The 27,779-nt window shown below is 42.8% G+C and overlaps 1 protein-coding gene across 10 annotated transcripts in view; it reads right to left on the minus strand.

Annotated features, from left to right (window-relative positions):
* Positions 1 to 27,779, minus strand: part of ERC2 (ELKS/RAB6-interacting/CAST family member 2) — a 527,327-nt gene that overhangs the window by 342,317 nt on the left and 157,231 nt on the right. The window lies entirely within an intron of this gene.

Consider the following 27,779-nt stretch of genomic DNA (forward strand, 5'->3'; position numbering starts at 1 on the left):
TGCAGTGTTCTCCAGTCACTTTCCCAAGGTCACCTAGTGAGCTTTTAGGCTAAGTGGGGATTTGAACCCTAGTCCAACACTCTAACTCAGCTGCAATATGTGAGGTGGGTGTAACTATATCACTGCCTTCTCAGTTGCAATGATTGTGGAGGGGCAACAGTGAGAGAATCACCAGGTCTCACCCTGCCCCTTCCCAGTCCTGTTAAGTCTCAACATTTCTGCAGCTAGGAGGGCAGCACCATTGCAGCACCCCAATTTCACATGCCACAGCTGTCCTAACTACATATTAATACTACCTTGATCTTTTAAAACACAGAAAAGCACAATCAAGTGAGAATATGCACATTAATTATTGCTTATTGGTTTGAAAGCAGCATATTTCAAGGGGTGGGGGAGATGTGTGAAGCCTTATTTATTCCATGTTCCATTGCGAGTTTTGTGATGCTAAACTTGCTCTGAACAAAAAGCTCTCCAAATCTATTTCTGAAAGTCAATTTGGGACTAATTTGGATGATCTATTAGATCTCATGATGCATGTTTCTTCCTGTTCTTGAAATGGCTGAGTTCATTTCCTCATACACTGGGGAAAAGATGTACACTGAGTTCAATGACATTTAGATATTTTCTTTTTATTACATGATTCTGGATAAGAATATCATCAGCATCATCTGTGAATAAAAATTAATGCTTCATTATAATGAGAACAGGCAAGCGTTCATATGAAACAATGATATTAGAAAATTGATATGTGCCACCTATGAATATAAGGCCACTTATTTTAATAGTTCTTGTACAAAAGAACAAAAACCCAACTTTCAAAGGCTTATAAAATATATATATTTTCAATTGCCCATCAGGGTGACAGTGTGCTGGGAAAAGCCTCATATATTTCTCTTTTCCCTCTTCTTTGTAGTGTAACGCTTCACAGAGATTTCCAAGCATGGCTATCAGATCTCAACCAGGAAATATTTTATTTATTTGTATTTAAATGATTTTACAGTACTATTCATATAATTTCACAATAAAGCAGTAAAAACAGCATTCAAATAAAAAAAATCAAGTCAATCAATCAATCAATCAATCAACAAAACAGCAGGAGAATCACCACAGTCTACAGAACTAGGGAGAAATGGCATCCAAAATAAAAATATAAAAGAAAAGAACACACAGATTTCAGTTGTCTCCAAAAAGACAACAAGGCAGAGTGTGAGATGACCACAGAGAAGGCATGGTTCCCAGTAGAGCCTAATCTGGTCATTACACAAGATGGAGCCTGGAGCAGAACTGCTGGAAAAGATCTTAAATCCTGCAAGGAGGGTCTGCGTGGGAGTAAACATGCTGCCTAAGATAATCAAGATCCCAAGCTATTTAGGACTATAAAGGTCAAAACAAGCACTCTGAATTGGACCTGGAAGCAAACTGGCTGGTATCTGTCACTTTCAAAGCTCCGCAATGAGCAGATTTTGTGTTTTGCTCCACAGGAGATACAAGAGCAGAGTGGGTGACGAGTCCAACAAGGCAGGAGGTGGCAGGAATGGCAAACACCCCTTCTCTGCAGCCGATCAAAGCTTCTAGAAACAGGCACCTGTCTGCAGATTCAGCCTGGAAATGCCATACAGCAAGCTAAAAAAGTGTGCTAGAAGTCAGCAAATGTTCAGGCAGAAGTAATCTTATTCATGCCAGCTAGATGTTCTGGTATTCAGAGAATAACTATGACAGTAAAATAAGTCCTAATTTCTTATTATTTTTGAATACTATCACTTGGGGCTTTAAACTGTCTGTATTCTAAACACACCAGATGTAGCCATTAAGGCTACCATCTTTTGATGAGACCCATCTTATAACTATTATTAAAAAAACCCTCAAATTTGTTAAGTTTTTATATAATTGAGCGTTTTTTCACTAATAAAAGGTAAAGGTAAAGGCACCCCTGACAATTATGTCCAGATGGGGCCCGACTCTGGGATTGCGGCACTCATCTCGCTTTATTGGCCGAGGGAGCCAGCGTACAGCTTCCGGGTCATGTGACCAGCATGACTAAGCCGCTTCTGGCAAACCAGAGCAGCACACGAAAATGCCGTTTACCTTCCCGCCGGAGCGGTACCTATTTATCTACTTGAACGTTGATGTGCTTTCCAACTGCTAGGGAGCTCACCCCGTCGCGGGGATTTGAACCGCCAACCTTCTGATCAGCAAGTCCTAGGCTCTGTGGTTTAACCCACAGCGCCACCCGCGTCCCTTCCCCCCCGCCCATTAATACACCATTGCTAAAGGTATCCAAAACTTCCTATCTCCTCTCATGGGAAGGAGGGGCCCACTTCTATTTACTGCCTGTAAAGCCTAAATGGGACCGAAGTTGGAGCAGCAGTTGATTTTGAAGCTCACATTCCCCCAGCTATAGTCCAGCATTTGCTTGCTTTATTTTCCCAGCTGTAAGCAGTACTAACTCTGTTGCACAGCTGCCTTCCTAAAACACTACGAAGCATGAGTAGTCCTGGTTGAAAACAGGCAGAGCAATGAGTATGGCAATACCACTAGGGAACAACTAGTCCGTACGCACACTCTTGTGTGTGGTCTTGTGCATGCAGACGTGTTCTTCAAGGGACAAATGAGATGTGGAATGCTGGTTGTTCTCCCTGCCTGTAATTTCCCTTGCAGCTTCATGCAATCATGGAGTGGGGTAGAGGGAATGGCTTTCCCAACAACCAAACTCCCTTTGCCTGAACTGTATCCATCCACTTCCAATATGGGCATCAGCTATGTACTAAGCAAGCATTACGTCATTTCTTAATTCATCTCTGGCCATGCAGATGTGTCAACTGAAAAGCGGCTCAGAGTGACATTCTTCACTTTGTAAAAGCTCAGTGCAATAATATTGTTAGTTTCCTTCCTTTTTTTAAAAAAAGAAAGAATCACACATCTTTCAGTAAGGCGCACAGGAAGAATTCAACGCAGTAGGTTACGAAAAGCACCTGGCACACTTTTGACACAAAATAAAAGTTAAGTACTGCATGGAAAAGCTGTTTGACGTGTTGGCTTCTTCTTTTAGAATTCTTGCCTATTTAACGCACAAGGAGAGAATAAGAATGCATGAGGAATTCGATCTTTGTACATTCCAGTTATGAACTGAACCGATCCACACCTTCTGGACTAATGTGCAGGGTGGAACTCAGTTATCCACCAGCTTTCACACTTCCCAAATGCTCTGGCACAGTTCTTGGCTCAAAAAGCAAGCTTTAAAAACTCATGCTTTTAAAGAAATGCAAGTTTTTAGTCCTCATTCAAATTAAGAATATATATATATATATATATATATATATATATATATATATATATACACACACACACACACATATAAAATTTTCTCCTCAAGCTGACATTAGTTAAGGATGGCAGAAAAGACAGGTAATCATACATCACACCTAAAAAGAAGCCCCAATCCATCTTGTGCCAAGGCTGATTTTGAGCATAAATGATAGGCTCTTTTATTGCTCCCGGATAGTCAGAAAGAGAGAGAGTGCTCCTACATCAGAAACCATCTTGGCTGTAATTCTTGGAAGGCCTTGCATGCCTTTTTTCTCCTGGCCTGGGAGGGCGGAGTTCCTGACTGACTCCAGCTACAAAAGCTGAGGCTACTGAGGCAGTGGCGTAGTGTGGGGGGTGCAGGGGGGGCTGGCCGCACCGGGCGCAACATCTGGGGGGGCGCGCTCGCCGCCTCCAGAGTCGCCGAAGAGCCTCGGGCGCAGGCTATAGCAGAGCCCCATGTCTCGGGAAGGAGGAAGCCCCGGCCATGGGCGCTGCCCCCAGGTGGTGCAGCAGGAGCCAGGCAGTGAAGGGGAGCCCGGGGGAGCGGAGGCGCCGCGGGGACAAGGCTCGGGAGCTGCCGCTGAGGAGCCAGAGCATCGTCCCCGGGAGGAGAGGAAGAGCGGTGGCGGCGGCTGCTACTGCAAAGCAGGGAGAGAAGGAGGCGGTGGCGGCGGGGAGCCGGGCAGGGAAGTTGCTGCTGGGGATGAAGAGGCGGCGGCGGCAGGAGATGGACTTCTCTCCCTCTCTGGTGCTGCTGCTGTGAGGCGCTTGCCAGCCCACCGGCCCCTTCTGAGCGGGATATGGGTGGGCGGACGGGGTGGGTGGGGGAGAGGCGCCGGGCCCGCCTTGTGCCCTGACAGGAGCTGCCGCTGCGCCCGCGGGCGACTTTGACACGGCGCCCCTGACGCGGCGCCCCTCATGCCGCCTCGAGAGGCGTTGGGGGCAGCGAGACTCCGCCGGGCCCCGCCCCTCACTCCGCACTCGGCTTCAGGGCTGTCTTGCGAGGGGGCGGCGGGAAACGGCTCTGAGGAGAATCTCGCTCGCTGTCCCACGTCGCCTTTCCTCACGTCGTTTTCCCTTGAGGGGACGGGGAGGTGAAGGGAGCCCGCCTTCCTCCTCGCACGTGGCGAGTCGTCAGTGGAGGTAGAGAAACCACGCACATTAGATATTCATAATAATAATAATAATAATAATAATAATAATAATAATAATAATAATAATGGTTTGAAATTTAAGACTCCCCCCCCAAGGAAAAGGCACTTTCTTGCCCTGCCCGTGGACCAGGAGGTCATGGCGGGCGAGGCCTTCAGCAGCGGGGCCCTTATTTGTGCTGCCAGCCTGACCTTCACCCTCTTACATATAGAGAGGAAAGGAGAAGCGGAGGTGCAAAGGCTTGCGGGGCAGAAGTAAGCCCCGCTGTGTTCATCAGGGGTGCCAACGTGAATACAGTATGATATTGGGGGGGGGGAGGCAAGTAAACCCCGCCCTGCATAGTTGATCACATTGGCAATGCCCATCAACTGGGGGACTGGCCCCCTCAAATGATTTATTGGGGGCCTGAAGCAGTGGCGTCGCATTGGGGTGCAGGGGGGGCCGGGTGCAACATCTTGGGGGGGGGCGCGCTCGCACTTGAGTGCTAAAATCCACGGGTTAGGGGGCGCAAATTACTTGCCTTGCCCCGGGTGCTGACAACCCACGCTACGCCACTGTACTGAGGTGATGTTTAGGGAGTTTGTGGGGTGGCATTGTTGCTATATCCACACCGTGATCAACTCCCGCCCGGGAACCAATGTCCCCACTGTGGAAGGACATGTGGGTCCAGAATTGGCCTCCAGTCACTTACGGACTCATTGTTAAAACCGTGTTTATGAAAGACAATCTTACTTGGCTACGAGTGATCGCCAAAGATTGTTGCTATTATTGATACTAATGTTTTGCATCTTTATTTTTATATCTTATTATGATTTATGTGGAAATTGTTCAATTTGGTTGTATACTTTTTGATATGTTTATGATTACTTCTGTTAAGTTTATAATTATGTATTCTTTATGTTGTAAGGCACCCTGAGCATGGTTTTAACTATAGAAACACAGCATACAAATACAATGATGAATGATGAGTAATGAATGTACATCAGAGAGAGAGAGATCTGGTGTCAGAGTACTCCTTTATTGCCACTTCAGAAACCTCTTATCCTCTGGCCCAATCAATGTCAGAGCTCTGACATCAGCAGAGCTGAACGGGAGACTGTTAGGACTATTAATTGGAGGACTAGGCACAGATTTTGACCAGTTCAGGAACGGGTCTAAACCTAAAACATACCTCCCATTGTTTCCAAAGGAAGGGAAGAGTCATTTTGAATAGTTCTATTAAATTCCTAAAAGTTTCCACAGAGTCTCATAGAATCAATCTTTTCCTTCCCCATTTTTCACCCCTTTAATGAGAACTCATTCAGATAATCTCATCCTAGGGTCTGTACTGCTATGGCAGACAATAGTGGGGATAGTGGAGGTCCTTGATGAGTACCTCCAAGACAATTAAAAGTTTCAGAGTTGCTCTTTTTACCAAATCATAAGCCATGGGTTTTGCAATTATCATTTTGATACATGCAACAAACTCTCCCCCTAGATCAAATTTATATAATACTTGAAACAGATAGTTCCACTTCATATGATCGACTGCTTTCTCCACATCCAAAGTAAAGCTCCATGTAGGCCTTCTGATTTTAAATGGAGTATATTAAATAGCTTAGATCAATAGGTATGTGTATGGAATTTTATACCTTCAATAAATCTTTAACAATATATCTGCTAATATCTTGTTTTATCTTTCAGCCTAGATGATAGTCCATAAATTAAAATCCTGGTAAAGGAGGGTAACAAGCTTAATAAATCTTTCCCTTGTTTATGAACAACAATAATTTCTGCTATTTCCCAAGATCTTGGAAAGGTATGCTTTTATTGTACATTATTTTGTTCAACATGCTTAACAAAAACAAGCATAAAGAATTTAAAATATATATTCTCATGTTCCCCTGAAATCCTATGTACACCTAGGACCTGCTTATTCTTCAATTCCTTTACCCAACCCAACTGAAGATGTGAGGAAACGTAACCTGTCTTTGATCTTTTCGTCTGCTGAGATGTCAAAGGTGTAGAGCTTATTATAGAATTCTCGAAAGATTTTGCTATTTCTTTTGGGAAAGTTACCAAGTAGAAAAGATCTGGACGCCATCTGAGTGAACCCCTGTGTAAAGCAGTTTATTCAGAATCTGGCAGATATACAAAGGCAAACAAGTCCAGGATTTTCCCTGCATACAGGTATTTACTGTAATGAAGAAATTGGGGGGGGGGGGATTGAGAATATTCAGATCTGGAAAGAGTATGACTTAATAGAACTCAGGAGACTACTACAATATGGTTTACTAAGAAGCTGTAGATAAATCAATGAAGAAGTAGATAGCCAATCTATTCCTATATTTCAATATTTGCAAGTTAAACATATAATTACTAAACTGTTAATATAATATGGCTCATTGAGGAATTGTACCAAATTTGAAATGATAATCTCCAACAGCCTAATGCTAATCTCCAATAGCCTAACCAAGTAAACTTTAAATCAAATTTATAAAACATGATAAGTAGTAGGCTGATTTCCCATAAGGAATTCTTATGAAATAGGAAGATGATTTCAGGAAAAATATTTCACAGGACACATGGAATTATATTCCTCAGTCCACACCATGTATGAACTGAAAAGTGTATGTGTGTGTAAAACACACATACACACAAGAGCGCACACACGGACACATATTTGGTACCGCATAGGCTTAGTCAGATGTAAAAAGGTAAAGGACCCCTGGACAGTTAAGTCCAATCAAAGACGACTATGGGGTGTGGTGCTCATCTCCCCAAGGGAGCTGGTATTTGTCCACAGACAGCTTTCCAGGTCATGTGGCCAACGTGGCTAAACCACTTCTGGCACAACAGGACACCATGACGAGTGCCAGAGCACACGAAAATGCTGTTTACCTTCCCACCACAGTGGTACCTATTTATCTTCTTGCACTGGTATTCTTTCAAACTGCTAGGTTGACAGAGCAACGGGAACTCACCCCGTCACGTGGATTTGAACCGCTGACCTTCCAGTTGGCAAGCCCAAGAGGCTCAGTGGTTTAGACCACAGCGCCATCCGCTGTACAGCCATATGGATGATGAGTAAAGGAGATGCATTTCTAATAGTGCCACTATTTATCATATTTTGAGGTTGTATTGAAAACTGGTTATCACAACTGAAATCAGAAGAATCACTGGCAGTGACCTACCGACGGATCCACTTATTATTATAAGAACATAAGAAAGAAGAGTCCTCCTGCTGGATCAAGCCAAAGCCCCCATCTATTCCAGCACTTTGTTCTCGCAGTGGCCAACCAGATGCACATGGGACACCTCCATGGAGAACCTGAGTGCAGCAGCACTATCTCCAAGTGCAGTTCCCTGCAACTGGCATTTAGAGCCATACTGCCTTTGATACTGGGGGCAGAACATAGTCACCATACCTAGCAGCTCCCGATATCTGTATTCTCCCTGAATTTGTCTAAGCTTTTTTTAAAGCCACCCAAGTTGGTAAGGTAAAGGTAAAGGGACCCCTGACCATTAGGTCCAGTCGTGGCCGACTCTGGGGTTGCGGTGCTCATCTCGCTTTATTGGCCGAGGGAGCCGGCGTACAGCTTCCGGGTCATGTGGCCAGCATGACTAAGCCGCTTCTGGCAAACCAGAGCAGCGCACGGAAACGCCGTTTACCTTCCCGCCAGAGTGGCACCTATTTATCTACTTGCACTTTGACGTGCTTTCGAACTGCTAGGTTGGCAGGAGCAGGGACCGAGCAACGGGAGCTCACCCTGTCGCGGGGATTCAAACTGCCGACCTTCTGGTCGGCAAGCCCTAGGCTCTGTGGTTTAACGCACAGCGCCACCCTACCCAAGTTGGTAGTCATCACTATATCCTGTAAGAGTAAATTTTGTAGATCCGCTTACCCACTTTTATGGGTGCGGCGGCATTGTGGGGTGGACAGCGCTTCCCCACCCCACCTGACGTTGCAGAGCTGTGTGTTGGGGACTGTTCCTTGCCAGAGCACGAGCTTCTGGCTTGAAAACCTGCCTCATGTCAGCCTGGGGAATTGGCCAGTGGCAGCCTGGCGTGGAGGGCCGGGCCGTCCAGGAGCGGTCCTGGGGTAACAATCAGGCTTCCCTCAGGTCCACTCCTGGGGGATTTAAATCAGCCTACGGCAGTCCCCATCACCCGGCTCTTCTTTGTCAGATCAACCCACACACCCCTCCTGTAATTTTGCATTTACTCATTGAATTGACCTTGCTATGGCTGCAGTGGTCGCTGTATTTTGGGGGTACAGGTAGGAATTTGCCTACCAGGTGAACTGGCTATGACCTGGAGATTTTGCTTACCTTGTAGCAATCGTCACAACTTTGCGGTTTAAGCATTGAGTAACCTTAGTCTTGGTTGGAGGAGGTTGTACCTTCACTTTCCCCACCACAAATAGGATGTCCCATTAAAGGAATCCATGATGGAGTTGCTTCTGTCCATTAGCCCAGACGAGGGGCTTGGGCCTCAGCGCTCCTAGAAGCAGCATCCCTGTGGGGATCCCCCTATTTGATGTAAGTCATAGGAATCCCCACTGCCGGGTCGACCCTAATGTCATTCCCGGCAGACGGACCAGAAATAAATACCAAATCACTTCATCTGTAGTCAATAAAGTTGTGGCCTGATTTGATCCCTTTCTACTGTGTGGCCTCATTTATTTGGTAGCTCATCTGAAGGGGGGGGGTGCGGCCTGGACCTGCAATTTAAAAATGTGATATGTAAAGAAATGCTTTGTTTTGTCTGCCCAGAACTATCTAGCATTCTAGCATTCAGCTTCATTATATAGCCCCGAGTTCTAATATTATGAGAGGGGGGAAGTTTTCCCTGTCCATTTTCTCCATACCATGAGTAATCTTACACACCTCTGTCATGCCCACCATTTACCTTTTTTCCTAAACTGTAAGACCTGAAATGTTGTAACTTTTCTTTATAGGAAAGTTGCTGTTTCATTTTTCCAGACTTTTCCCAGTTCTGCATTATCCTTTTCGAGGTGCGGTGACCAGAACTACACACAGTATTCCAAGTGTAATTTCAACACAGATTTGTATAACAGCACAATGATACTGACAGTTTTATTTACAATCCCTATCCTAATGACTCTTGAGAGTCCCATGGACTGCAAGAAGATCAAACCTATCCATTCTTAAGGAAATCAGCCCTGAGTGCTCATTGGAAGGACAGATGCTGAAGCTGAGGCCCCAATACTTGGGCCACCTCATGAGAAGAGAAAACTCCCTGGAAAAGACCCTGATGTTGGGACAAGGAGAAGGGGACGACAGAGGACAAGAAGGTTGGATAGTGTTCTCGAAGCTACCAGCATGAGTTTGACCAAACTGCAGGAGGCAGTGGAAGAAAGGAGTGCCTGGCGTGCTCTGGTCCATGGGGTCACGAAGAGTCGGACATGACTAAACAACAACAATCCTAATGACCCCTAACTTGGAATCCATCTTTTTCACAGCTGCCATATACTGACTCAACATCCGTATCAAACTATCTACCATGGTCTCAAGCAGTGCTATTTTTCAAGAAAAAGAGGTGTTGGAACTCACCATGAATGCCTCATTTGTTCTCTTATCATGGCAATGGTGCCCACCTGAGAGGTACCGGAACTAAGTTCCAGCTAGAAAAAAAGCCTTTGCTTCAAAGTCTTTTTCTTGATCAGTCTCTTCCAGTTCAGACTTCATTAGAATATATGTTAAACTAGGAAATTTCAGCCCCCGAGTGCCTCATACGGAACATACTGCATTGGGCTAAATCCCACAATTCATATAGAATGGCCCTTCAGCAGCTGGCTAGAAGAGGAAGCCATAAATCTGTTGATCCAACCAGTCTTTACCTCCAGAGGCTACTCATGCTATTAAGTCTGAACTTATTGTGTCTCTGGTAAATAGCAAGTTGATACAAGTCAATGCACTGCTGTGCCCACCTGATCTTATCAAAGGATAGCAGAGAAATTTGTTTGGCTCACGTTTTAATGTGAATGCACCCAATTTGCACATCCCAAACCAAATCAAAATGTAGGTGTCCACCAAAACATGCACATCTCTGAACACTGCAGCACAGTTCTTTAATGGAAAAAAATGTGTGCAAAGAAGAAGAAACAGATTTGCATAAGCTATGTATGCAAGTTTATATGTACAGATGCAAATACTTTAATTTAAATGGAAATACAATTGCATCTCAGCATAGGAAGGAAGCCTGTGATCAGAGGTGTGCCTGCTCAGTCTGCATTCCAGGTGTTGGCTGTTGATGGGCAACTTCCAGACCCTTCTGCTCTCTCTTCTTACAGTTCTTTCAACTGCACTTGGTTGGGCCAGACAGCCCCATCAAACAAAGGACTCCCTTCATATACAGGACTGTCCTCTGTAAATTAGGATATATGGGGCCCCTATTCATCTCATATATACATAAAATATTATACATAAAATTATACAAAGTATTTTAACAGGGGTTTTTTAATTTAAAAAAACCCTTATTGCTCAGCACTTTTATTATTTTAGGTCTCTTCATTTCATCTAAGGAGCTCTTGCAATTTGACTTAGTGTGTCATCCAAACATGGTTTGTGGTTATGCTCTGTCCTAGCTAGCCATGAGCTGCAGCCAAGAACAATTTTTAATAATATGTTTCCATGCTAGGGAAGTAGAAATTGCATTTTGGTGTAATTTTATCTTTAATATAGAAGTGCTATTTCTGTTTTTTTAAAATACGGTACCTCCTGATCTTAAACACTATGAAGTAAATTGCAAAAGGGCAATTTACTTTGAGTAAGAGGCAATAGATTGTTGCAACATTCCACCTGAAGAACTTACTCTCTGCATCATTCAATATACAATATAGCACTGGAAAAGCAAACCAAAATATCTTCTGATTTTTAAGATATTTAACATATTAAGCACTGAGAAATTTGATGTATTCAAATTTACATTTTGGCTTTTTGTACTATTAAGAATAGACGGATTTAAGCCACAACCCCAAAGCCAGAATTTAGTGTTTAATTTACTTCTAGACCCCCTCCCCTCAAAAAAACCCACCTCTGGGAACAGTAACATGTGTTAATACTTGAATATTTTTTTCTTAATAAAACTTCCAACACCAGCTTTACCTCACTGAACTTACCTCACTGTTTTTTATGTTTGCTATAAAACTATAGCTGTCATAATATTTCTTTGAATTACAGCAAAAGGAAGCAGGTCATTCATGAGTCAATGTTATTTCACAATGTAATGATAGTTGTAAATTCAAAATACTCAAAACCAATTTTAAAAACCATCAATCCTGGAAAAGCTCTCATATTTTGAACATTCTGTCTCTAATAATTTTTCAAATTGTTTTTAGAAAACCAAGTGCCAATAAAAATGGAATTCACTGCCATCTTCTGCCTAAGGCAGTGTTAAGATACACTGAAATCCTATAAACACTTACTTAGAATTAAATCCCACTGAACCCAGTTGGACTTAGTAAGCACACACAGGATCAAACAATGTATATTACCAAACAAAATTTCTCTCTCTCTTTCTCTCTCCCTCCACACACACACACACACACACACACACACACACAAATATTTTAAAATTAGGTGTATCGGTGTCCATCTACAATATAAGCTAATTTATGTTACTTATGCAAAATTTGAACAAGGTATTTGAATTAGTTTGCTTCATGCTGCAATCCTGCTGCCACCATGCCTGAAGCAACTGGGGCAGCAAGCAGCCTTTGTGGCCATTGGAAAAGGGGGGAATGGTGCTTGTGCTTCACATGTGGACACACACTGTGCTGACCAGGGACGGTTGTGTTATATGAGGTCATACAAGCCCATTCTGCCTCTCCTTTGGCGTATTCAGTTTTTGAGCACCCTCCGGTAAAGTCACTGTAGGACACCATTTATGACAGTGACATTCAACTTTTACACAAGTAATTGACCTAACTTGGTCAAGTTCATTCATTTCAATGGGTCTACTGTGCGTAAAACTTAGCTGAGTACCACCCAGGGTAGGAATTTTTTGCCTATCAGATGACTGGCCTTGGAGGTGGGGTTTTTTGCCTACTCTGTACAGATTTGGTGGTGGGTTCAGTTAGCAGGGGGAAACCTTTAGAAAGGTTAATTGGACACACTGGGCTGTGGAAGTTATGAGGTAGTTATGGTTTGGTGAGCACATTCCTTTAAGGGTGAAGACTTGCCTTCGGGGCTATGGGACTCTCCAGCATGGTAGAGAGCTGCTTTGGAGCTAACCTGTAATAACTGTCCAGAGCTGTAGGGCCCCAGAAGGCTGGTGAAGCAGGTAGGCCTCCTTACTTACCTGAAATGGTGGGGCTGAAGGCAGATTGGCCTTGGCAAGGTTAGTTTACCTACTGTTCATTCTGCGCAATCAATCAGTATCCTACACCAATGTCCCCCACTGCAGATCTGCTGTGTTCAAGTAAATAAATGTGACCTAGTTCACCCAATCTCGTGCCTGGCCTCTTTATTTCTGTGTGGTCGCAATATTCAAACAAATAATATAGTCACTAGTCTACATCCCCACCCCCACTACAGGACAAACTTCAGTCTAAAACATTGTTTCATCAGACATATTAGGGATAGGCAAGCTATCCTAAAGCTCTTTCTAATTTACTAGTAATCAGAGCCCCATTTTCAATTGTTGCATAAGTGTAAAAAAATGTCAAGACTAGCCACGCACTATGTTGGCAACTTCTGTTCCCAAGTATTTTTTATTTTTTTGCAGAATTTTCTACACAGAATGGCAGACCTGATGCAGAGTCATGCTTAATTTCAAAGTTACAATATTAGAGAAGAAGCCTTTCAAATTAGGAGATGGTTTCGTAAACAATTGCTAACTTTTTTTCAACTGAGAACCTCTGCCTTGATCAGCAATGGAACAAGCAGAAAACTAGCCAGTGAAACTGTTCCAGGCACGGAATGGGGACAGCTTCAACTCCAACATTTCTTCATGGCAGGTAATTATTTAAGGCAAAGGAACCTAGCTAAAGCGGGAACCTTAATGAAAATATTACTAGCCTGTTGATTTTTACAAATATCAAAGGTCTAAGATTGTCCCCTCTTCCCATTATAACTACTACTAATGACTCCTTTGTTAAGAAGAAGCAGAAATGCACATTTATTGTACTATTTCTATTAGCTATCTTGGCTAATATGGGTTCCGCTTTGGTGCAATAGCTCCTCAGAAGCCAAATGTGCCACTCCAAATTGTCAGTTTATTTGTCCTTCCCACATCCAGCATGGACCCTTCCTTAATTTTCCTAACTGGAGTCAGTCCAAATATCTGTCTAAGCCTGTAATGCGAGGCAATCTAGGGGCCATATTTTAGATCCAAAGTTAACAATGGAATCTGGGGGCAGGGGAGAGACTACTCTTGGGCACTAATCTTGAAATCACTGTACCAGTGATTTCCATTGGTCTCTCCCCAGGAGCAGCACAACCCTGCCTACGTTAGCCAGCTAAGAGTAAGAACAATGCAAGAGTTGATGGCAGGGTTTATGCTATCCCCCTCAGGCATAACCTTGTGACTGGAGCCTGTGTTTTTTTGGTATTTTATCATCTTGAAAGAGGCTGTCAGAACACTCAACTGCACCTCATGGGGAAAGATTGGGGGAAGTAGTATAATAGAAGAAAAAGGGCATTCCAGGAAACAGTCTTTGAGCTGATGAATAACATAGCTCTTAGGTTACTGATTCATGTGGCATTAGGACAGGTCTTCAAATCAGTTTATGCTTTTGTTTCATTGCAACACGGCCAACAATCTCTGGTACAAACCTGCCTCTACTTTAGCTATGCACAGCCAGAGTTAGAAGCAGTGCTATGGAACTCATGAATGAGATGAGCAGCTACCATCCTAACAGCATCCAGGGAAAATAGGACGCAATGATGGCACTCTCTCATTTAGCTTCAGCACTTTCATCATTGCCCTGCTGGCCAGCAATCAATTAAGCACTGATGAAAACACAACTCCCAGCTTGATGTGTAAGCATATATATTTCCCACAGAGAATATAATAAAGATCCTCAGCACCGCAGGATTGACTTCAGCCCTGTTCCAAGACACTGCCAAAAGTGAGGTCAGCAAACTGTTGGAGATGAAGCTCTGAATTTTGCATGAGAGCAATGTGATACGACAATTCAGACCATCACTTGCAATGTCTAAACACACACCCTATCATGTTAATTTCAGGGACATGCTGGAACAAATGTCAGGGATCAGGATTGTAGAAGCTGCTGGCGATGAAAGGAAACAGACACTCTTGACTGTATTTCATTGCCCAATAAAACATTATCATTTGCATCTAATTTCCCAAACATTCATTTACACAAGGGTCATCTTGGGTACTACACTATTTTACAGTACTACGTACCTGTTCCTGGCACTCTTAAAACATTGGATTCCTAAATGGTGCAGTTATATTGGGGGGTTTTGTGCCAAAGTATAAACTTGGTCTTGTAAATCTGGCGGGGGACAGGACTACAAACCTCCCAAGTGGTTTTTTGGTTTTTTGAAGTTTCCAGAGTGTTTTATTGTTCTTATAAAAAAACTTCAGCATTTTGAGAGCTTTCGTGTGCATATAGTGAAAGCAGCTTCTACTTGCCCTTTGAAAATAAATGTGCCAGAAGCAACAGCTTTAACTGGGGAGAACTGGGGAGCCTTGAATAACCTTCCCCCACAAGAGCATCCAATCAACCCTGCATGACATACACTCTGCCCTGAACTGTTTATAAAGATTAACAATATATAGTGTAATAAATTAACACAAAAATGGTTGGGGGGGGATGAAATTGAGACTGAGATTGTAAGTTTGTGGGACAAAAGCATGTCCTAGCAACTGCAAATATCAGCTGACTGTTGTGCTAGCCAAGGGGAAAACGCAATCTCCACTATCTTCTTGAGACAAGCACATCAAATGACCGTCTTTATGCCAAATTAAAATGTTTCACTCAGCTTTGCAAGCAAGAATATGCAACAAAAATAGGAGAAATTTGAAGGCGCTCTCAAAGATGCTCCCCAGATGCCGACTGCAGGCAGATGGTGAAACCATCCTTTCGCCTTCAGTGAACATAAGCAGTGCATATCTCTATTTCTGCTTCGTTTTAAAGCTAGCTTTCTTGTGATGTTGTGGTCCTTGTACAGTACTCTACAGTTATCCCAAAATGAACTCAGCCACTGGCAATATTGTCTACTGATAACAGCTAAACAGCTGCTTCCAACTCGAGATACAAAGGGAAGGCAGCGTCTGGTGCCAGCCAGCTATAAAAACCTGACAGCAAGCTATCCTGAGCAAAAGGTTCTCAAAAGAAGTGAGCTGAAGAAGTGAGCAAGGGTTATCAAAAGATCAGAAATGTTTGCAGCCAAAGAAGTGAATCACTCAGCTGAGATGTGCCAGCTGGATCTTCAGTTTCACAACTGATAAACGTAACAAACTAGCAGGCCTGGAGAAATGGGAACTGACAGGTGAAAATTGTCAAAGATAAACATGAATGGAGAACAGGAAATTGCCAAAGGAAAGAGTCATCCAAAAATACTCTGCTTTTTGAGAACTAAACCTGATGACTTAGTGTGACCATAGGAAAAAGTACAAACCGAGAGTCTTTACATAATTTTCCTGCGTGCATGCAAGAAAGGTGATACTTTTGTACTTTGGGCAAAACTCCCAGGTCCTAATCTTTCAGAAAATATTACAAAATCATAGTAAGCTTTTAAAATAGATGTCACATGTCAGCATTATGTTTATAAACTGCAAAAGCAATTCCAATTTTCCATATAACAGGAAGCAATAGAATGTATTGCTGGCTACCAGCGTTTCCTGCATAAACTCCCCGCAATCAGCAACACCTTTTGTTGCTAATGTGTTGCAGAACCAACACACATAATGAGCAGATACATGCCTAGATTCCTAAAAAGAAAACTACTGATGCAAAGGATAAAAAACTGAGAAGCATCAGAGCCTGTCAGAGCTTCTTGATGTGCTGCCCAAGTAAATTGTTGCTGCTTTCGTCTCTCTCTCTCTCTCTCTCTCTCTCTCTCTCTCTCTTAAAGGAAACTATTACATAACTGATAACGAAGAATAAGGTTGAGCAGGCCTTCTTCACACATCACACTTTTTCAAGGTGTACAGCCAATATTTTTAGGAGTACATTTAAAAATTAAAGGGTGGCATTAGCCAAGCAAGAGCACTTCTGCTTATGCAAGGCAGGACAATTTATTTTCACTGATCTCCCCTACCAATTCCAACCTCAGGAACTATGTTTTCAGGGTCATGGCTTATAGAGAAAAAGTCAAATGTCCAGCCTTGTATGACTCCCACTTGCCTAATGCCACCATTGGATACAACCCAGAATACTGAATGTAAGCTATTGTTTTTATATGAAAACAACATGTATCATAGCTACTTTTATCAGGGATTCGGAATTGGCTGCAGCTGTCTGCTAAGGGTACAGCAAATGTCAAACCTGGGTTTCTTGCACCCCACATGCATCCTTCATGCCATGTACGTGGCCCAACAATGGCTATGATCCTCTTCCACTGTCAAAGCATTATGCTTCAGATGACCAGTTGCTGGGAGTCGCAAGTCAGCAGGGTGATGTTGTGCTCATGTCCAATTTGCAGGCATTCCACAGGCATATGTTTGGCCAATGGGAGGAAAGGATGTTGGACTTGATAGACCACTGGCCTGATCCATTTATTTAGGTAATTTATAATACCAATTCATATTTCCAAGAAAATCTCTAAGTGGTTTATTATATCCTAAAACCATTACACAGAAATGAGAACATATGAATGAGTAATGCACATTCCTGGATGTGTAGTACATGGGTAGGCAAACTAAGGCCCGGGGGTCGGATCCAGCCCAATCGCCTTCTAAATCCAGCCCACGGATGGTCCAGGAATCAGTGTATTTTTACATGAGTAGAATGTATCCTTTTATTTAAATGCATCTCTGGGTTATTTGTGGGGCATAGAATTTTTTATTTTTCGCCCTAAAATATAGTCTGGCCTCCCCACAAGGTCTGAGGGACAGTGGACCGGCCCCCTGCTGAAAAAGTTTGCTGACCCCTGGTGTAGTATATCAGAGATCTATATGACTTTGAAGGGTCTGTTAGGAGGCCTGATTGACACATAATACCTGGGGGTGGGTGGATACTTCTTTTTGCCCTTTAAGCCTCTTTTTGTTGCTGTTGCTGGTCACCATGCAGGTGTTAACAAAAATCCTTGTGACACTGAGAAAAGGAACATCCCTTCAAGTGGGTGATACCTACTCTGTCCCAACAAAATATCAAATGAGATTAATCAAGGAGGATCTTGCTGCAAGAGCTGAATCATACAAGCTACAGCAAGATTTGTGACTGAGAACATAGCTCTCTATCCACTGCATCAGAATGGCTCCACTCCATAGTGGACTTACTGCATGGTGGCTTCAACCATGAGAGGGAGAAGTAGGAATGGTATGAAGGCACATAATGCAGCAACTATGCTGATTCTAGGCAGCTGTGGGTCCAGACACTTACTGGAAAATTTAAGAACCTTGTATATGCCACCTTTCATGATGGAAGAAAGCTGGGTATTAATGCAAAGAATGAAGTAGTCAGTTAAAAAATATGAACCATCTGAAAGTGCCATCAGATGAAACTAAGAGAGAAATTTGGAAGAGTTTCACCAATACTACTTTGTTTTTTCACCTTCTGCCCAATACCAATGTGTTACTAGATAACTTATTGAATTAGTACAGTACGGCATTTTACATATGGCTGCCCCACATTATGTAACCTACGTCTGCTCACTTATACTCTGATCCTGAATTCTATATTTGACAGAAATATGATACTATAATGAGGTGTTCTCATTATTTAATTAAAAGCTCCATTTTGAGTAAAGGTTACCTAATTAGGTCATTTCTCAGCAGTGTAATGGCTGTGAAGGCATTCAGTTAATCAATTGTGGGTCCTAAATAATTCAAAATACAGAAAGTGGATTGTCCATGTTATCTTTCTCCAACTGGTATGATGCAAAATCAGATGGTAAAATAACTAATTGCTTTCCCCCTGGAGTTACTACCTCACAAAAAGTAAAATTGCAGTGTTTTTCATACCATGCAAGCACAATATAAATGCCAAGCTTGTGCTCTCAGGAAATTGAACTAGTTCTAGAAAAATATCCTGCTGTACTTGTCTCTAATAAGCGGCAACTGATGTTTGGTTCCAAACCCATTAAGGAAAAGGCACACTTGAAAATAAGACATGGGCCAGGAATCATTATGTTCTTCCAGAACACTCCAATATTCTCCAATAAAATCCATTGACACGTAAAAGAATGTAGATAGTATCACACAAGTAAGATTATGAGTTTTTCCACATGCCATGATAGCATATGTAAATATGCTATCAGTGCTAAGGCAGAAATTCTTCTCTTGGCCTTCCTGTCTATGGCTGGATACAAGGAATGACAGCTGTCACTCACATGGATACCATCTATCTACACCAGCAGTTATCAGATCTTGACAGTGTTAGCTACCGCAGTAAATTCTGCAGCTTGGAATAAAGTCTCACTGTATTCAATCAGGCTTGCTCACAAGAAAATCTGAATACAATTGCAGCGTTAAGAATAGAATTGCTGTTTAAATATATACAGTGGTAACTCGGGTTAACAATTTGATTCGTTCTGGAGGTCTGTTCTTAACCTGAAACTGTTCTTAACCTGAAGCACCACTTTAGCTAATGGGGCTTCCTGCTGCCACCGCTGTGCTGCCAGAGCATGATTTCTGTTCTCATCCTGAAGCAAAGTTCTAAACCCGAGGTACTATTTCTGGGTTAGCAGAGTCTGTAACCTGAAGCGTATGTAACCTGAAGCGTATGTAACCCGAGGTACCACTGTATGTACTTTTTACACTTTAACCTGCAGAGCAATGTATCAACGAATGTATTCATTTTAAGGGTTATATTTTTCCTGAGGAAAAAATCAGAAGCGAATTTAGCACTTGGTCCATCCTCCCTCAACCCCATCATCTCACCATGTTTGTTTTACACATTTAAAAAAAAAATCAGCTTCTGATCCATAGCCAGTTTTGTGGTGTGTTTATATGCTGCGAATGTCTGTGGCCATAAAATTATTGAACATTATATATTTACCAGCTGCTTTCTTCTTTTTAAATTAGCGCAGTTTGAAAAAGAAAACACTTTTCCCAATTATAAAATAAAACCTTGCCCAAAGCAGCGTGGGCATGTTGCAAGGCTGACTGGAGCAAGAGCCCATGAAGAAAAACTACTTAACTCTTTTCTCTATGGTCCTTGGCCAGCTCAGATTCAAGCTCCCTGAGCTGCACAGAAAAGATATGGGCAGCTTGGTAAGAGAGATTTTGAGCTGGCAAAGAACAGAAAAGAAAAGAGTTAACACATTCTTCCTCCACATAGTTTACAAAGGATGCTTTGGGTTAAAACAAAACAAAACAAGAAACATTTATTTTTTGTCATTGCTGGTTTAGTGATATGCTCCTCAAATCCTTTACCCTCGTGGACTTTGTGGTGTCTTTCCATATCTGCACTATCATTTCTAGCTGAGTTTCTATTATTGTGAATAATCTTCAACCTTTCTACAAATATTTGTATTTTAACTTTCTTGACATTCCCTTTAAAAATGGGATTCAAAATGGCCTTAACAGATTGGAGAACTGGGCCCAAACTAGCAAAACAAATTTCAATAGGGACACATGTAAGGTTCGGCACTTAGGCAGGAAGAACCAGCTGTACAAATATAAGGTGGAAGACATCTGACTGGCCAGTAGTACATATGAAAAGGATCTAGGGGCAGGGCTTTTTTTTTCTTTAAAAAATGTTTATTTTCCTACTCATATTGAAATACTGCCCCTCAATGAGGCCAAACTTAGATTCACAAAATGTTTAGGGGTATGCGTACCCCTGCATTCCCCCCCCAGAAAAAAGCACTGTCTAGGGGTCTTAAAGGTAAAGGTACGCCTGCCCGTACGGGCCAGTCTTGACAGACTCTGGGGTTGTGCGCCCATCTCACTCAAGAGGCCGGGGGCCAGCGCTGTCCGGAGACACTTCCGGGTCACGTGGCCAGCGTGACAAGCTGCATCTGGCGAGCCAGCGCAGCACACGGAAACGCCGTTTACCTTCCCGCCAGTAAGCGGTCCCTATTTATCTACTTGCGCCCGGGGGTGCTTTCGAACTGCTAGGTTGGCAGGCGCTGGGACCGAGCAACGGGAGCGCACCCCGCCGCGGGGATTCGAACCGCCGACCTTTCGATCGGCAAGCCCTAGGCGCTGAGGCTTTTACCCACAGCGCCACCCGCGTCCCATCTAGGGGTCTTAGTAGATGACAAAGTCAACATGAGTATGATGCAGCAGCATAAAAAGCTAATGTTATTCTGTGGCTGCATTCAGAGAAGTAAAGGTAAAGGTAAAGGACCCCTGGATGGTTAGGTCCAGTCGAATTCAACTATGAGGTGCAGCGCTCACCTCCGCTTTCAGGCCAAGGGAGCTGGTGTTTGTCCACAGACAGCTTTCCAGGTCATGCAGCCAGCATGACTAAACCGTTTCTGATGCACAGAGCACTGTGACAAATGCTGTTTACCTTCCCGCCACAGTGGTACCTATTTATGTACTTACCCTGGTATGCTTTCAAACTGCTGGGACAAAGCAACGGGAACTCACCCCATCATGCGGATTTGAACAGCCAATCTTACAACTGGCAAGCCCCAGAGGGTCAGTGGTTTAGACCACAACACCATTCACGTCCCCGCTATCCACAGAAGTATAGTGTCCCGATCAGGGGAAGTAAGATGTAACTGCAATGCCATGAATCTGAATAGTCATCTCCCAAAACTACCCTTTGGTACTGTGCCAGCTTATAACTACCCTTATAACACCCCATTTATGTAGCCAGTACAGGAGGGTACCATAGACAATGACATCAAAGACACTTTGAGGTTCGATGAGAACCAACACGGTCACATGTCTTACTCCTAGTATAGGTCATCCATTAGGGTAACAACGGTGGCATCCATGCCACAACTGGGTCTAAAACCCATTGAAATAGGTCTAGAAAACTGATATACCACAAGAGTTGTGTACATCTTTCTATAGAACTAGCAGTGTTACACTCCTTAACTGATTTATATACAGATAAATATAAGTATGAATGACTCTATGCAGCACTCTAGAAATAATCAGGAGACAAATTATTTACAGCAGGAGTAAATGCAATGTGAAGGCAGATTTACTAAAATGGTGACATAAAAGACCCTGGATATGAAAACTTATTTCCCAATCACTGACAGCTGACATTAACACAAGAGTCTTATAAATCTGCCATTAAAGTAATGTTGAATATATAAAAACAAAACAAATACCATTCCTGTTCTGTTTTCCTTTTCATGGAAAGCATTCTCAGAATAATCTTTTTTCCAGACACAGATTACTCTGCACATGGGTGAATTTCAGCTCCTTGCTCTAATCTTTCCAAAAGATTGCAAAACTGAAGGCTCATTTCATAGAACAGGACAATGCTAGCATACAGAAGGAGTCTTAATAGTAAGTCTTCCAGAGATTAACTGCCTGGGGTCCTGCACTATGCAAATTTAATTACATTTATCATCACATACTTAACAGTATCATAATATCATCACAGACTGAAACAGAAAACAGAAGAGCTGTTTTCTGGACTTGATAAAGTTAAAGGTGATATGCTGAGAAGCTGCTAACATTTATGCCTACAAGTAGTCACTTCAGTGGCTTTCACTAAATAAGAATAGCAGGGATCTAGATTCTAGACATTGGCAAATATCACCCTGCTAACTTAAATTACAGAAAATTGCAATTTGCAGGCTGGAGAATGTGATAAACATGATACGAAATAATTCTTGTAGGAAGAAACACATCTAATGAACAGCGATACATAATGGTAACCATTAGGCATTACAAAGATATCTAGAAAAACCTGGTATTTGAGCTGTGAACCATTAAACCCCCAATCCGCATTAGTTGGCTTAAAAATCCATGTCACCTACTGTTTTTCTACACTTGCACTGCATACGTAGGAAAATATCCCAGTTTTCAAAGGATACTTTCTTTGGTCACAAGCTTATGCGAGAACTGTTACTTAGAACGACAGAAAAGTTGCGAAGGACCACAAGGATCCTCTAGTGCAGCCTCCTGCAAGGCAGGAATCTTTTGCCCAACTTGTGCTTCTTATCTTTTTTCCAAGTACAGTGGTGCCTCGCAAGACGAAAATAATCTGTTCCGCGAGTCTCTTCGTCTAGCGGTTTTTCTGTCTTGCGAAGCAACCCTATTAGCGGCTTAGCGGATTAGCGCTATTAGCGGTTTAGCGGCTATTAAAGGTTTAGCGGCTTAGCGGCTAAAAGGCTATTAGCAGCTTAGCGGCTTAGAAAAAGGGGGGGAGCGGGAAAAAATCGCAAGACTCGCAAGACGTTTTCATCTTGCAAAGCAAGCCCATAGGGAAAATCGTCTTGCGAAGCAACTCAAAAACGGAAAACCCTTTCGTCTAGCGGGTTTTTCGTCTTGCGAGGCATTCGTCTTGCGGGGCACCACTGTAAGACAATCAAGACAAAGCTAGAACACGACATCCCATAAATAGCAAAAACAAAACAAGACAAAACAAGGAGGGAGAGGCAGCAGTTCTTAGCAGCCCCTGGTGCTGAGATAAGGATGTCCCTGAGCTTCAGTACTAGGCATTCCAGAGCATTGCTTTTCTCCCTGAAACATTCAAAATCAGGTTGCAATATGCTATAATGGGCTAAAAGTCTTTCCTGTAATTTTGACAGAAAATTAGTTTTAAATGACTTCTGGATTTTTCTTTGAACCATGACGGTGTTCAGCCAAGTGAAACTAATTGTACATTATGTGAAAAGTTCTGGACACTTTTCTTTGAGTCTTTAGAAACAGATGTTTAATTATGACACTGTAACAAACATCTCTGAATTGCTTAATTTACAACACTTAAAGGCTTAAAGATGCCTAAATATGTCATTCAAAATGCAGCATTTTTTCTTCAATTAATTTTCTGAAAGTTTACAAAATTTGTACTAATTCTCTGTAACTAGATATGTTCTGGATCTAGTCTCAGAGAATCTGTATAGAATACACATTTGAAACATCTTTAAAACTAAGCAAAAACATCTTTCTATTATGCTGCAAGGCAAATGATTTTTAGATGTTTTGCATTTTTATGCTAAATAGAGCAGCTGCAATTGATAAAAGGCAATCAAGCTAATTCAAGTCAATCAAGTCCAGGAGGTTTTCAACCCTTGTTTAAAAAAGCTCTCAGCTCTCATATTCATTTTTTAAATCTTTCCACCTTACAAAGTGAGGAGTTTTGTTGGTTTTAAGCTGTGATGATTCAACCCAAGCCTTCTGTATTGGGCCAATGTTTTTTTCCTCACTGTACTCCTCAAATTAAGTAAAACAACCTTGAGTCAAGGCCAATTCGCACTTCATGCAATAGACTTGTTTGTCATGTTGAGCGTCATCAAGTGTCATGGAGAGCTGAATGCAAGCTATGGTTACACACCAAAGAACTTAGAATCATAGAATCATAGAGTTGGAATAGACCACAAGGGCCATCGAGTCCAACCCCCTGCCAAGCAGGAAACACCATCAGAGCACTCCTGACATATGGTTGTCAAGCCTCTGCTTAAAGACCTCCAAAGAAGGAGACTCCACCACACTCCTTGGCAGCAAATTCCACTGTCGAACAGCTCTTACTTGTCAGCAACAATTTCCCAACCCATAGCCATTTATTGCCACTACTGCAGATAGGCATTTCCATCTCTTTTTTAAAAAAACAATTTTTATTAATTTTTCATTAATAGCACTCCAATATGGGCCACATGGCATATCCATTTCATACTCCATGATGTTCACCAGGAATAACACAGGATAGGCAAGGCAAATATGTCTCCTTCACATCCAGGTACAATGCAAATCGATATCTGTGGTACCCAAGTGAAGAGGCAATTCTTTCATAATAATCTCCCTGTGGCCAATGCCTGATTGACAGCAGTGCCTTTCTAGAGATCTATTAAGGTATGTCCACATAGCAGGTGCCCACACACTTCACTTGGCAATTAAATACATGATAGGCCACCCCTAAGAGGTATCTACTACTTGACTTGCTTGGACTCTTAGCTCATCCTCAACATCTTGCATTGGGTTACAGTCAAAGGCTAAATAATCTGACAGACAAAATATATGCCACAAATATTCAATAAAAGCAGTATCATAATACCAGACAATTCAAACACATGCCTCTTTCCATTCCTGACTAAACCTGTCCACTATAAACCTGCTCAGATAACATACTCTTATAATTTTCTAGGGCATCCTCAGGTTACAGCTTTGGTTGTGATTAATGGCCTCTCTTTGATGAGAAGATAAGGCTGAGCCAGTACCAGGAATACCTACTTTTAAAAGCCCACATGTGTCAGAATTATTAGAACTGCGTTTGCTGTTAAGATTTAGGTACTGTTTATTTGGTCAGGTACAGACATAATAAAAGCAACGGTCAGCAGTACTACAAAAAAAAAGTCTATCTGTTTTCCCTGCTTGGCACTAACAATACAGTGGTACCTCAGGTTAAGTACTTAATTCGTTCCAGAAGTCCGTTCTTAACCTGAAACAGTTCTTAACCTGAAGCACCACTCCTGCTGCTGCCACGCCGCCAGAGCATGATTTCTGTTCTCATCCTGAAGCAAAGTTCTTAACCCGAGGTACTATTTCTGGGTTAGCGGAGTCTGTAACCTGAAGCGTATGTAACCTGAAGCATATGTAACCCGAGGTACCAATGTATAGCCTTAGTGATATCCTGGATTCTGAAAAATTGCCTGAACACTTACACATTCAGATACTGCCCAACATAGAGTTACCATATGTCCAGATTTTCCTAGACATATCTGGGATTCAAAGAACAAAACTAGTGGGGGGGGTGTTAAAAAGTCAAAATGTCCAGAGGTTTTTTGTTTGGGTTGAAAAAAGCATATGCGTTCTGGGAGCCCCCAAAGCTGTGCCCTAGAAGTGGAAGCAGTCGCTTATTTTCCTGCCAGAGAGCAAGGCTGTCACTAGCCAAGGACTTGTGGCTTGGGGAGCGGGTGGCAGGGTGGGTGGGTGCAGTGGAGTACTTAGAGAGTGGGGAGTGTGGACACAACTACCCCTGCCCCACCCTGTTCCCTAGGTTCCTCACTCGGCACCACCTCTCTGGGTGCATAGCTCTAAGCTCCCCTGGGCTGTGAGCCCTGCCACCCATTTCATGGCGAGGGAAGTGCAAGCTGAATCTCTGCCACTGCCAATGCTGTGAGGGCTGCAGCAGAGGCAGAGGTGGCGCATTTCCCCACAGTAGTGTAGTTAGGAAGGGGAGGGGAGGTCAAAGCTCCATCACGCAGGACTGACTGCTGACTGTCTTTTCACCTGAGGAGAGACTGACGCCCCTCGGACACACCTTTCCTGCCCAGCCTGCATGGGTGAGTGAGGGAAGGGCAGTGAAGGGCAGGGGCCACACCTCACCTCAGCCCACCAGGCACAGCGAAGGGACCTGCCTCGCTTTCCCCAGCTCAGTACAGTGGAACCTTCTGTTATGTACCATCCTCCTTGTGAACGCTGTGAGTTACGAGCTCTGCTAACCCGGAAGTAGATGCCCTTTGTTGTGAACGTTGCCCTGGGATGTGAGCAGAAGTCACACACCGGCAGCGCGGCGGCAGCGGGAGGTGCCATTAGCAAAAGCGCACCTCATGTTACGAGTTGTTTCGGGTTACAAACGGACCTCTGGAATGAATTAAGTTGGTAACCGGAGGTACCACTGTATTCAGTATCCAGTATCATTAATATATAGTTATTGCATAATCATGATAATACACACCTAATGAAACTGAAAATAGAACCACATAAGCATATTCAATGTTAATTGGCTTTTGATGGCTGCCATTAAGCAGTTTGGGAGAGGGTTGCTATATTTTATCAACAATTAATGTATTTCATAGAGAAAGGGAGTGGCAGGGTTTAAAGCAGTATGCACAAAGTTATTTCATCCCTTCACAGCCCTTGAGGAGTCGAAGAGGAGAGCTGATAGCCATCTTCAAATATCTAAAGGGTTGCCACATGAAGGATGGAGCAAACTTGTTTTCTCCTGCTCCAGAGTCTAGGACCCAAACCAATGGATTCAAGTTACAAAAAAGGAGATTCAAACTAAACATCAGGAATAACTTTCTGACAGTAAGAGCTGTTTGACAGTGGAACAGGCTCCCACAAGACATGGTGAACTCCCCTTCCTTGGAAGTTTTAAAGCAAAGGTTGGATGGCCGTCTGTCATGTATGATCTAGTTGAGATTCCTGCATTGCAGGTGGCTGAACTAGATTACCCTCAGGGCCCAACTCTACAATTCTAAGATTCTGTGATTCACTCCTGAAACTCTGGGACCTTTTGGAGCAGTGTCTGCTGCTAGAGTCAGAAACTGATTGGAAAGGGAAAGGAAAAATAGAGAAGCTCTGGTGCTGTGTATATATAGACACCCAGGATTCTACAGATCCCAGTATAGCAGATTATTTTGGGTGGGGGTGGCGTGGTTGGGTGTTACATAACTTCAAAACACTGTTATCAAATTCAAGCATTTGGTGTGAGGCAGGGTACAAAAAAAAAGAGAATAAATTGTCCTGGTAATGTATGTTTATGAGCAAATAATAATAATGCAAAACTGCTTCAACATAAACATATGTTTGCAACTGTTTTCTTCAGTTAGGGTTTTATCTTCAAATAAATTATGAACATGATCCAAGGCTGTTTTCTACATAAGCTGCTTGGTCTTTCCCATTTTGCTACTGATCCTCAGTATAGCTGATCTTGTAAAATAGGGCAGGAGGGGGAAACACAAAGTGGCTTTTATGGATACAGAGCAGCTGTTGTGCTCCTAAGACACTGGCATAGGCTTCAGAGGCAGAGATGAGGAAAAATTATCTTCTCAGTGTATCACTGGCCCATGGGTTGCAGATTACCCCAGTCAAGTATGGTAACTGTATATGAGCACACATCTTGCTACTGCCAGCCTTATAATGAGGCAGGCAAGCAGAGGGGGAAATGCAGCCCAGGGGTATCTGGTGAGAAGCAGGAGACATATGTGAACTGCTTCCTTGGTACAGCAAAATGTAGTCTGGATGCTCAAATTGTAAAAGGTTTCTACCACTGGAAAGGGACACTTGTGGATCTGTCCCTATACTTCCTATCAAAAATATTCATCCACCCATGTTCAAGTGGAATAAATGACAGGGAAGAAGTTCAGAGTGGGAAACATGCT

Source organism: Podarcis raffonei, chromosome 2 (genome assembly GCF_027172205.1).
Source record: "Podarcis raffonei isolate rPodRaf1 chromosome 2, rPodRaf1.pri, whole genome shotgun sequence".
Lineage (NCBI taxonomy): Eukaryota > Metazoa > Chordata > Lepidosauria > Squamata > Lacertidae > Podarcis > Podarcis raffonei.